Source organism: Mustela nigripes, chromosome 1 (assembly GCF_022355385.1).
Source record: "Mustela nigripes isolate SB6536 chromosome 1, MUSNIG.SB6536, whole genome shotgun sequence".
In the NCBI taxonomy this organism is placed as follows: domain Eukaryota; kingdom Metazoa; phylum Chordata; class Mammalia; order Carnivora; family Mustelidae; genus Mustela; species Mustela nigripes.
The window spans coordinates 253163842-253177458 of record NC_081557.1 but is presented as its reverse complement, the minus strand read 5'-3'; the positions used below and the strand labels follow the sequence as shown (position 1 = coordinate 253177458).

Below are 13617 nucleotides of genomic sequence, written 5' to 3'. Positions count from 1 at the left end.
ATATTTTATATAAGGTAAGAAACAAATAAATGCATTTCTGAATAAATCAGCTGCTAGAAATCAAACTTCTATTTTGGAATTGAAGGGCAGGTAAGAGAGGAGGAACCTAAATAATGTTAAGTGTATGGTATACGACCAAAATTAATCCACACTGATTGTTTAATTAGTTAAATTTCAACCTCCAATTCATTTCTCTATAGTTGTGTGTTAAAAGCATCACATGCAATATTTCATTTTATGCTTAAAACCAACAAGTGAGTTATGAATTATTAGCATTTCTCATTGACACATGATGTGAATGAAATTACTTCATCCAGAAGAGACCCAGTACTGAGGCAATATAGTGAGGTAAGGAATGGACAGAACTCCTATGGAGGATATAAAGGATCCTCCTTTTCCACTTTTTGAAGGGGAAAAAGCCATGCTTCTTCTTTTTCAATTTTGGTGAGGGTCATCTCTGACAGTCACTGCTACAGCCATAATTTGGGTCAAATGTTTCTCCCACTACTAAAAGGTCAGAGTATCCCATATTTTTTCCATACTTTATATTTGGGACAGAAAATCTGTTAAAGTTTAGGATAATGAGAAATGTAATCTCAGTTAATATTTGAAAGTTAGCACTTTTTTTAACAACTGAAGAAAATATTCCTTCTCCTTCAAATGTAGACAATTTCTGAACTGAGATAAACATATGGGATGATCTCCATAAATATCAAGGAATGGTATATAGCATATTGCATTTTAGAGCTTAAAAGTGCCACACTGAAAGCATCCAAGTTTTCAGGAATGAAGTAAAAGTGTTATAATTGCTTTATGTACATCAATTTCAAAGACTCAAGGTAAATAAACAAAAAATATACTATGGGTACTAAGCAATTGAAATAATATTGAGCTTAGTATGCTACGTCTTCAGGAACTTACGGATATCTGTTTGGAGAGGACTTTTTTTTTTTTTTAAGTGTGGTTTTATATTTTAGCCCAAAAAGTAGTTGCTTATTCTGTATCTAGAGTTTCTAAAAGAAATTTCAAGTCAACCCTTTTCCTTCTGCTCAGTTTAAAAATCCAAAATCCCTTCTGAAAAATGCAACATGTTTATTTACTCAAGAGAAGTTCTTTTCAATTTTCATTATTCAGAAAAAAAATTAAGTCAATTTATATGATTAACTCATCAACCATAACTTCATATTTAGAGAACTTCAGAATTATAAAAAAAAAAAATTGCAAAAACCCTACTTTTCATCTCCCAGAAATCTAACTTGCATGAATACTATGAATTTTATTTTCTTTCTTCTTTCCTTCCTTCCTTCCTTCCTTTCTTTCTTTCTTTCTTTCTTTCTTTCTTTCTTTCTTCTTTCTTTCTTTAAGATTTTAATTCTTTGTCAGAGAGAGAGAGAGAGCACAAGCAGAGGGAGTGGCAGGCAGAGGGAGAAGCAGGCTCCCCGCTGAACAAGAAATCCAACGTGGGACTCAATTCCAGGACCCTGGGATCATGACCTGAGTCGAAGGCAGATGCTTAACCAACTTAGCTACCCAGGCATCCCATGAATTTTATTTTCTATAATGTATCACTTATTTTTCTATCTATCATCTATCATCTATCAGTTTCTCTCTCTACTTACTTACCTAAAACCTATCTCCTCAAACATATCCTTTAAGTTGGATTGAGTGTGGAGAGTGACAAAGCCATTATCAGTTCCCCCACTTTTCCTGTTAAAACTATGAATATGCGGAGATAGAAACTGAACTAACTGAAAATTCATGTTTCCAGGCCACTATGTTCCAGGGGCAGAGAGATTGAGGGAATGAGGAATGTGACGTAATTCTGGATAATGACATTTAGCCAGAGTATGTTGGGTATTTTTCTAAATTTTTATTTGTTAAAAGTTGACAAATGTATGGATTGCTTTTCCTCCTCCTCATCGTGTCCTTCTCCTCCTCCTGTCTTCTTTCTCCTCCTCCTCATGCTCCTCCTTCTTCTTCTTGCATTGAACATGAATATGATGACTGGAACTACAGCAACCATCTTGAAATCATAAGATAATAATGACCAAATTTATAAAAAATAAATATTAAATAGTAGATTCTAGGCAAAATAATGAAATACTAGGCAGATGCATATCATTTATATGAGAATATTTTTGGCAAGGAAACAATCACATCATATTGCAAAAGTTCTAAATGTAGAAAATACTCACAAAGGTAATTCCATTTTGTAAATATATAAGGAAGAAAGAGATAAGTGTGGAGAGACTAGGTACTCCTGGGAAGTGAAATAAAAAAAAGTAGGGGTGACAGAAATGGTTTATACCAGATGCAGCTAATAATGAGTTGTGTTCTCAATTATAGTACTTAAGAACAGTACTAAAAGTAACCAAAAGCTAATAAGTGATTTATTGATAACATGTACCAGCTTGTTTTTCTGTTTATTTTGCAGAAATAATATTTTCAAAGACTAGAGAACTTGAAAAATAAGAATAAAAATGTCATTTATAATCATTTCACCAGATTTCCTCCCATTTTTGTCATACCACTTCAAACAAAGTGACTTAAAACAACGAATTATCAATATTTTATCTCAGTATTATGTGGGTCAAAAATACGAGCAGGATCCACAGGCTTATCTTACCTCTATAACACCTGGGCCTCTGCAGCAATAGTGTGAATGACTGTGGTGCTGAAGCTTTTCTCTGTCTCTGTTGGTCTCTCCCCCACACCCCTTATGGCCTGTCCATGCGGCTACTTTGAGGTTTTGTATGGCCTACACACAGAGTGATCTGGGTTTTTAAATGAAAGTTCAGGGATTCCTCCCCCATCTACTTCCCCTCTCAAAAAAAGAAAAGAAAAAGAAACGGACAAGCCTCTTAAAGGTTAGGTCTCAAACTGGCAAGCATCAGTTCTGTCATGTTCAAAGCTTGGATTCACGGGGATGGGATATAGCCCCTACCTTTCAAACGAAGGGATGTTAAAGAATCCCTAACCATTTTTAACCTGTCATAACAGTTATTTATGTATCTATTTGAGTACTTGATTAAATGGCCAGATATCTTTCAATCAAAATGAAACTCAACATACGTGAAGGAATAAAAATAAAACTCTAAAAAAAAAATTAACAGTATACAATAAATTGTCAGATTGATAGAGAAGGTTAAAAAGAAGCAGTACTTGGGGATAAAAATATAGGTTTATAAAAAATAAAAAATTAAAAAAAAAAAAAAGAAGCAGTACCTATAGTGGCTAATTTAACTGAAACATCCAGTTAGTTTTCAGGCAAAGCTAGATATAGCGTTCCAACAATATTCTCTCTCTTTCACCATGGAATAACTCAAATGGAGAGACTTTGTGATAAGACCATACCTATAACAACATTGTAGCTTGGAAAAAGGGGTGTCCAGTTAGCCACTCTGAACCACACAACCACCCCTGTAGCTAGAGAAATGGGACCATCTAACTCGATTGCCAGTTTCATTACATGGCAGAAGTATCTTTCTCAAAAGGATGCATTAGACATTAGTTACCATAAAAATTTGTGTTCACGTACTTTATTTCTATTTTTTTTTAATATTTTATTTATTTAGACAGAGATCACAAGCAGGCAGAGAGGCAGGTAGAGAGAGAGAGAGGAGGAAGCAGGCTCCCCGTCGAGCAGAGGGCTGGACATGGGGCTCGATTCCAGGACCTTTGGGACCATGACCTGAGCCGAAGGCAGAGGCTTTAACCCACTGAGCCACCCAGGCACCCCTGTTCACATACTTTAAAAGGACTATAGGCGTTGTAATATCATAAAAAATAAAGGCTATTTTACCATCTGCATATGTTTTTTATTTGTATTATTTGTATTCTTAATTAATACCTGCTATTAAGTAGACTTATAGTTATTTTAAATACGAGAAAATTAACAGTACTTATTGCAGTTTAAATAACAATAACTGTGACTTGAACATATGCCAGAGAAATATATCTCAAGATTTTACATAGAGCAAGAGCAATAATTTTCAAAATACCATTGTATCTTGTTAAATATGCACAGAGAATTAAATTATAAGAACAAAGAATCACAGAGTAGAAGGATGTATCTCCCCCATTTGAGCATTAGCCCAGGCAACCAGACCAACTACTGACATTTTTTCTAGGTCAGCCTTAAAATAGTCTGTCACTGGAAGGTTAAAAATCACTCCCTGTCAACCATTACCCATCGGCACCAACATCAAGCACAGGAGAGATAATAGCTGAAATGAAGGTCTTCGGATAGAACAAAACTTACTGGGATATGGACTATCACTATTCTCAATATCTCCCCTGGATAGAGAACTATAAAGTCCAATGTGGACCAGGCTTCTGAGCTCAGTCCAATTAGTAATTGGGTTGCATTCACTGTTTTCCACATCAAGGAGACCTATGTGCCAGAGAATTTCCAGAAATATCTTTCAAATGAAGGGAGGTTAAGAAACAAAAGGTGGCATGTCTGAATTTGTCCCCATAACCTATACATGGGTTTCCTGTTTCAAGAATGTGACAGTTTTGATCAAACTCAAATTTTAGGAATACCAGTGAGTATCAAAGATGAAGTTTTTGTTGGTGGTTAGTAGCTCATAAATGGGACTGTATGCTATTACGATGATGTTAGAGAGAGAAAGAGTGAATTGTTATGATAGAAAAGAATAAAAAAGCAGTCTAGGAGTTGAAGATAAGAAGGTATAACTTACAGAACATGACATTTATGCATTACCCTATTGAAAACAATCTTTACTTGTCGTTTTGACCAATGTTTTCCCAACTGCTACCAGTGTCCAGGGCTCTTCAGCTGTTAAGAGGAGGCAAGGAACAGGGTGCTGAGTGATTGGGATTTCTCATATATACTTCAAAGCCCAAAGCAAATCCATCTTGATCCAAATAATTTTGTTTTTTATTAATGTATGTGGGTGGACTTCCATGAAGAACTTTACTTGAAGGAAACAGTCCATAGCTATAAAAATCTAGACATTATTGAGCTAGATTGGTGGTTTCTACAAATATTAATAAAGATTTGGTTATAATTGTCATGTCATTATAAATATTATATGCATTATAATGCATGTATATCAGAGATTTTTAAAGGATATATGACCTATTTCACTTTCAATTATTAAAGAAGGTGATATGTCTCATTAAAATCAATCTTAATAATATTTTAATGAAAGAAATGTGATTGATTCTGCATCTCTCTTTTTATCAGTTTTATTTAGAAAATTGTGGCTTAGCAATTTATGAGCTTTCTTTAATGTATTTCATAACTGTGTTTAATAACTTACATACCCGAGAAAAATACCATGAAATAGACACAGATCTAAAAGGAACAAAGACTTTGGTGGATGTGATGATGTTATGCTGGTCTGCATATTTAACTCAGACAACCACATGTTCACAGATTTTTATTGAAAAGTTGCTAATAAATACTTGGGAACTAATGGAATGTTTGTTTATTTGTTTTTAAGTTGTTAGTAAATTGACTTAAATCTCTCCTGAATCTTTTCATTCAGATTTTTAAAGAGAGGACAGTTATATTTTTGATAATCCTTTTATTTTTATTTGCATTATATAAGAGATTATAAAGGTATTACAAAAAATCTTATTATAACTATAAAAATCATGTAACAGGTACAACTCCAAATACCTGTTTTTAAAATGACACTGTCCATGGCACAGGTTTCTTTTGAAAAGCATTAACTTTCCACTTATTATAAAAAAGTTACTTTTATGCTGAAAGAACAGAACTTTTAAATTTATTTTCAATTATATAACAGTACATCAATAGGTTATTACTAATAGTCTCTTGTCATTCAACAAAATGTCAACAAACTCTGAACAAAAATTTTTTGTAATAGAAAAATAGATAATTCATCTTTAACTTTGAGAACCTTTCTTTTAGGGACTACATGGAGGTAACTAGTAAAATGTTGGGATATGTAAGTTTTTATGAAATCTTAACAAAAAACACAATACAATTCTACAATTCAAATGGGTTTTATTATAACACTAACCATATTTGGGATATGTGGTATTCAAATATAGTATATTGAAGAAGTTGAAGGCATATGCCAGTGAAAACAAAGTTACAAAGCCTTTGCCTCCCTGAGAACACATGCCCTGCAAAATGAGTGAGAGTTCCAATGTAAGACATATATTAAATTGCAAAAACTAAATGCTGCCATGATTTAGGTAAAAAAAAAAAAGGAAATCTAGTATTTCTTCCTGTACTTACACAAACATAATAAGCACACTGATGTATATGTTTGCCATTGTGTAGACAACAATATTCTGCCAACAGTCTATACCTTATTTTTTTTTAATCTTAAGGGTTCTCCTATTTACTCTTATTTTATAGAGAACTCAGTGCCTTTTTGTTATTTATTTATTTATTTATTTATTTATTTATTTGACAGACAGAGATCACAAGTAGGCAGAGAGAGAGAAAGAAGCAGGCTCTCCACCGAGCAGAGAGCCCAATGTGGGGCTCGATCCCAGGACTCTGGTATCATGACCGGAGCCGAAGGCAGAGGCTTTAACCCACTGAGCCACCCAGGTGCCCCCAGTCTATACCTTTTTGATTGCTATTAGAATTCAGCTTATATGCCATTACCAGGGAGAATAAATCTCATTAGGTTGGTGCTCAAAAGTCTTCACGTGCTTCCCCTTGGCTACAGATAATGTGCAGATGACTCACCATGGCAATCATGTCTCCTATTTTCGTTTCTGAATCATCCTCTCTACGTAATCTTCCCCAGAAAAATGAATTATACGCATTGGTTATATCGAGAAACTTTTAACTGGATTTGGCCTATGTTTCCCCACCTTAAGACTTGTGCTATTTTAATTCCTTCTGTCTTTCTCTTACAATAATTACTGCTTCTACAAACCCTACTTCCTTCAAACCCACCACATCATGATTCTTTTCCTCATTTATATCCTCCTGAATTAGAACTACCAATTATGTGTGTGTGTATGTATATATTCATGGCTGTGTGTGTATGCGTTTCATCAACACAGTGGGTACTGACTTGACAATGGGAATGAGTTCTTTCTCAACTACATTAAAGGGAAGGATCATGCCTTGCTCATGTTTATACTCTAATATCCCTGGATCAGCTATAAATAAGGAATAACTTGTCAATTTCTTAGCTTTCTATCAGTTCAGCATCAGAAACAATATTAAATGTTCTTCCCATATTATTTATGTTTTTCTAAATTATTATATATATAATTATTTTGTATAATGTTAATATTGCTTTTATAATTTAAAATTGTGATTATTTTCCTAGGTGAATTATAGTTAACATAAGAAATTATGAATACTTTTATAATAATGTAAGATCATAAAGGAAAAATGTATAAAAATATTTCATTACAGAAAGAAATACTTAAATATAGTATTTATACACATAATGAGGGAAACATCTTGTACCATAATTACTAAGCATTGATAGGTTCAATGTCCAATTTTACTAGTTATCCAAACACATAAAATAAATAAACGCTGAACTTGACATTCCATATACCTACTTACAAAATCTTGGAAGATAATAATGTATTTTTTAAAGCCACTTAATAAACATTCAGCTACGTCTCTTTTTTTAAATAATAAGTTTTTTCAATTAAATTAGAGAAGTGAAAATCGCTTATGCTTTTATTTGATGTGAACCCTACATGTCAGAGTTAATGGTGAACAATTCCAGATAACACAAAGGAATATACTAGCTTAGGGTATTTTTTCTGATGTGTAAGTTTTTTATTATAATAAATATTTCTTTATTAAAATCTCATGTTATCTGTTGATGGAAAGTACATTAGATTAACAGCAGACATTGAAAGCACTACTGTAGATTTTTTTTTAAAGATTTTATTTATTTATTTGACAGACAGAGATCACAAGTAGGCAGAGAGGCAGGCAGAGAGAGAGAGGAGGAAGCAGGCTCCCCGCTGAGCAGAGAACCCGATGCAGGGCTTGATCCCATGACTCTGGAATCATGACCTGAGCCGAAGGCAGAGGCTGAACCCACTGAACCACCCAGGCACCACTACTACTGTAGATTTTAAATTGAGTTGTTACAAAATACTTCACTGACAAGTACTGAATTTAGAGAATTGCTTAAGAAACCCATTGGGATAAAGAAGATGTGATATATATATATGCAATATATATTATATAAATATATAATATATAATATATTTATAATTCATATACTTACAATCATATAATTACATATAAATATATTGTAAATATATTTATATTAATATTATTTTCATATTCATATTTTATTCATATAAACAGTGTATTTATTTTCATATTATTTGTCTGTTTATATATAGTATAAATTGTATCTATTACATGCCTTATATATTATATAACATGTTACATAATTTTATATAAAGCATATAAATTTATATTTATATAATATATATCATATAATATATTATATATTTATGATTGACATATTTATAATTACACAATTATATATAAATAAATCATAATTATATTAGGCATATAATATATATTTATGTAATTTATATTTATGTTTGTTTTATTTGTTACATTATATATTTATATTATATAAATTATAGATGTAATATAATCTGTAATATGATTATAGATTATATAAATTTATATTTATATAATATATATAACACAATTAGTACCGTTCTAATTATATAATTATATATAATATATAATATGTATAACGAAAATACTATTTTTAAAATTCTGTTGTCTCATAATTTTTTATTAAATGATACATTTTATTGACTAGTATTATTATTATTTCCCATTGAATTATTATTTCTAAGATCTGCAACTAATGTTTTGAAAAGCAGAAACATATGAATGAATAGGAATGGAATATTTGGCCTCAATAGGGGAGTGCAGCTCTCCTAGTCAAAGGTTATCAAAATGTTTATTTCATCAGAAAAAAAAAATGATTTCTTCAGCATGAACAGTTGCTTCTGGGTTTCTTGAATCATTGATGACTATAAAATGAATCTTTAGTGGATTTACTGCTCAGGATCTGAGTGCTAAAATCTTGGTCTTAATTTCTTGAACTCTCAACACTGAGTGTGCCTGTCTGACAAAAGAATATCCCTAGAAATATTAGTAAGTGTGTAAGAAGTCTTTCTGAAGCTGCTCTATGTGTCTATGTGTTGACATTTACTAAAGTAATTTATGGTTGAGGCAAATACTTTAGTTTTTCTCCGTTCTGAAGAGAAGATTAAAGTTTGCAATATGAAAATGGTGAGCGTAGTGTTCCCATTTTCCTACTCAAAATTTCAAAGCATTTAAAATGTATGTAGACATCTTGCTCCAGAGGGAAATATCAGAAAACCTTTCTCTGGTATACTTGATTTTTTTCATTACGTATCTTTTAAATAAATACCAATTGACTGTTGAAGGTAACTCACTTATAGGCCTTAATTCTGAAGTAAGTCTCATGACCTGTTTTCAAGGAGGACCAATCCTAGTGGAAGAGATCAATGCTATGACCACAAATGTGTGCAGAGTACGTGAATAGAAAGAGAGGACAGTGATTCCAAACTGAAGTTGGTTTAAATACAGCTTCCTGAAGGAAATGTCAGACCGAATTTCAGTAGGTGAACAAGGATTATTTATTTAGACTTAGAGAGGAGAAGAAGATATTCCAGAAGTAAAAGATAGTAACGTTGTATGGAAGTACTGAATCACTACAGTGATTCATCTGATTTGTACACCTGAAATTAGTATTATAATGTTAACTAACTGGAATTTAAATAAAAACTTAAAAGAGGGGGCACCTGGGTGGCTCAGTGGGTTAAAGCCTCTGCCTTTGGCTCAGGTCATGATCCCAAGGTCCTAGGATTGAACCCGGAATCGGACTCTCTGCTCAGCAGGGAGCCTGCTTCCCTCTCTCTCTGTCTCTGCCTGCCTCTCTGCCTACTTGTGATCTCTGTCAAATAAATAAAAAACAAAACAAAACTTAAAAAGATAGCAAATGCTAAAAAGAAAAAAAAAGTAGCATGTTATATCTGGGGGAAACCAAACTAATAAGGAACTTCAGAAACATAAAATGCAAGGTACCACATGACTAAAGACAGGTCTGAGAAATAGTCAGAGAGCATATCATGGCCACCTTTGAATGTTATTATGTAAAGCGCCCTATAAGAGGTAGAAAAGTCCTGGAAAATCATTGAGTGCTTTTAAATTGCATCTGAGAAAGATACCTTGTGGCTTTATAAGCTGTGAATTTGAATGAAGAAAAGAGAAAGCAGGAAGACTGCTAAAACAGAAAAATAAAAATAAGGCCCTGGTGTTTTCTATGTTGGTGTTTTCTGTGTGTGCGTTTCTAAAGAATTCATTGTTGAACAATCACCAGCACATGACAAGCTGTATTCCACTGGTGACATTCAAACACTGTATTACTATAATCTTCATAACTTTCAGAAGTAAAAATAGACAGTGTGATATTATTCAGAAAAATCTCTCCATGCCTCATAAAACTGTGTACATGCAGTATCAAATTAAGTGACTAATTGAAATCAGCCAAGAACATGCACCTCCTAGCTTAAACTAAAATACACATAAGTTATAAAATTGAAAGGGCTTCTATGTATAATCTGTAAAGTAATTGCTTTCTCTACCAAAATTACTGCATTCAACAAGGACAGAAATTATTTGCGGTCATGCTACTCCATCCAGGGACCTCTACTCTAATCCTGTCACTTATGCCTCAATACTGGGAACAAGTTTCTATTTTTTCCCAGAGGTTCTCCTATGTCACAATCACTTTCATAAATCTCTGCATTAAAAAAAGTGTTATCAAGAAGGAAAAAATGTCAGTAATTTAAAAGTCACCTACAAAATGACACATATATATTTTGGTGTCCAACATTCATACAAATGTTTTAATACCTAAACTATATAAGTATGTATCTGCAAACAATATTTGGCATTGCATTTCATACTTTTTAAGCTTTATATAAATTGTACCACAGCTATGCTTCCTTTGGCAATTTGACTTTTTCACTCACATGCTACAAGATTTATCCTGGTTATTTCACCATTTAGTTATTCACTTTCCTATTGATGGACCTTCAGGTTGATTCCACTATTTCCCCATCACTAACTATGCTAAATTTTTTGAAGGTGTTACCCGATGCACATGTATGAGAGTTTCTATGTAGTTGATGGCAAAATGACTGTTGATTTCTACAGTATACACATATTTAGTAGCTCCTCCCAAAAATTACATTTAAGTAAAAATAAATCTAAATATTATATCAAATGAAACACAATAACACATTAAGTACACCAGTTTGTGAAGTACCATGTTACATGCCGTGTTAATATTTTACATATTATCTCATTGAATCCTCCTAAAAACTAGGGCTCAGAGTGATGGTACCATGCGGGAGGCTTCACAGTCTGAAATTGGTTGAGTCATGACTAGAATCCAAGTCTGAGATCCCAGACCTCTTTCTATTTTGCCTAGCAGCCTAATCTGCCCTAACATTCCCTACACTAAGTTTCTTTGGAGAAAAATGGAAGAGGAAAGTCATTTGAAAATCTCACAAAGTACATAGAGAATACTGATATAGAAATGAATTTTAGAGGATAACACTGGAGAGGTTCTGGTTTTAGAGTCCAAGGGCACTGGTTTTAGAATCAGACAGATCTTAATAAAATTTCCTGTTCCATTAGTCAGATGAACTGTGTGAATTAGGGAAAACTAGTCATTCTGGGCCTCAGTGTTATCCTTTATAACATAGTTGTGAGATTAAATATGAAATTGACAATAAAACCTCGAGTGCAGACCCAGGTAAAGAGTGCTCATTAACAGGTTAATACTATTGTTACTGCTGAAAGGTGAGCCAGAATAAGAATCGAAGAGAAAAAAAATGTCAATATTGGTTTCTTTCCCAAAAGCAACTTGCAAATGAGTCAACAATAATACTTTCAGACATGGGTTTGACTTTGATGATCTTTCACTAAGGAATTCTTTGCTTTTTTAATGCATATTTTTAATATTAGAGAAGTTTTATCAGAAGATTCTCACCCTGGGGCGTCTGGGTGGCTCAGTGGGTTAAGCCTCTGCCTTCAGCTCAGGTCATGATCCCAGGGTCCTGGAATCAAGCCCCACATCGGGCTCTCTGCTCAGCGGGGAGTCTGCTTCCCTTCCTCTCCCTCTGCCTGCCTCTCTGCCTACTTGTGATCTCTTTCTTTCTGACAAATAAACAAATAAAAATCTTTAAAAAAGGAAAAAGAAAATTCTCACCCTGACCTGATATACCATGTGATGTGGTACTGTCATTTATTAAAACCCACTAGAAATAGATTTGTTTCCAATGTGGTCCTTGCACAAAATATATAAAAAGCAACTTCTGGTGTGATTTGTGTTCCACCCCTTGGCATGCCAAAGTATCCCACCAGTAACTAACCATAGTACCCGTTTTACAGATGGGAAACTGAGGCACCAAGATGGCTGTTGCATCAGTGAGTATATAGAGCAGTGGTTGTTGAAGCTGCCTTTCTCTGCCTGGCCCAGGTGGGAAATTATGGTGGAGAGGCTCATGGGACGGTGGGGGCAGGACTGTTTGGTATCTTCCCCAACCCCTGAATCCGTAAGGAAGGTGCTCAGGGAAGGACTACAGTGTATACGGGAAACATCTCAGGAGCTCCTGACAGTCTGGAAGGGACAGTCTTTGGGAGAAACCAACTCCACCACGAACCTAGGAGGTTAGGTTAGGTGAAGCAGCCTGATCTTCAGGCCTCCTGGGAGACTTCACTGTGGTGATCCTCATGGGCAGCTGGGGTTGCCTCCCAGGGTTGCTGTCTGAAATTCTGTGATTTTCCAGGAGCAGTCCGTTGGCCGGGGAACCAATAGGCACATGGGAGAGGAAGCCATCCCAGATCAGGACCAAGTGCTCATCCGTGCTCGGTCTGCTCCGCTTCTCCAGCTTCTCCCTTAGGTGGTGCAGCTCAGCCCCAGTGGTCCACCTCCTTCTCCTTGCTCACACTGTCAGGCTGGGCCTTTTAGAAGAGGCAGAGTTAGACGGCAGTCACCTGGGCCATCAGGGGGTTTTGTTCACCCTCAGGCTGTCAAAGAGGTTGCAGATAAAGGGGACATAGCCGACACATCCCTGCAGGGACAGGGCTCACAGCTGCTCCCAGGCCTGGTACTGCTGCAGTGAGTTCAGTCCCCGCCAGAAGCCACTCTGACCTACGTGCTTGCTCTCAGCTTAAATGATGTTCCATTTCTTTGCTGAATGCACAGCCCTGCAGAGAACCGTCCACAATCACATTAGCCACTTTCTCCAAGTCTATGGCACCTGGCTCTTTGAGTGCTGTCTCCAACAGCTACCGAGTCTCTGCATCAAAAGATTGGATTTTACAGTCCTCTCTACCAGGCTCTCCCATGACCATCCAGCCCCGGCAGCTCTTGACTGACGTGGGACACTAATGACAGCTCCTGCAGGATCGTCACGCCCAGCTTGCTGGGCAGGTGCGTGTGTCCTGCTTTCCAGGCTCTGGCTGCTGGTGCCACCCGCTCACCTTGCCAACGCCGAGGCCATTTCCCAGCACGGTGTTGGAGCCTGTTTTATATATTTTTGTTTTCTGCT

At 35.1% G+C, this 13617-nt stretch overlaps 1 pseudogene; it reads right to left on the bottom strand.

Annotated features, from left to right (window-relative positions):
* Positions 1-12760: 12760 nt before the first annotated feature.
* Positions 12761-13414, bottom strand: LOC132001238 (MIF4G domain-containing protein-like; annotated as a pseudogene).
* Between the last annotated feature and the right edge of the window lie 203 nt (positions 13415-13617).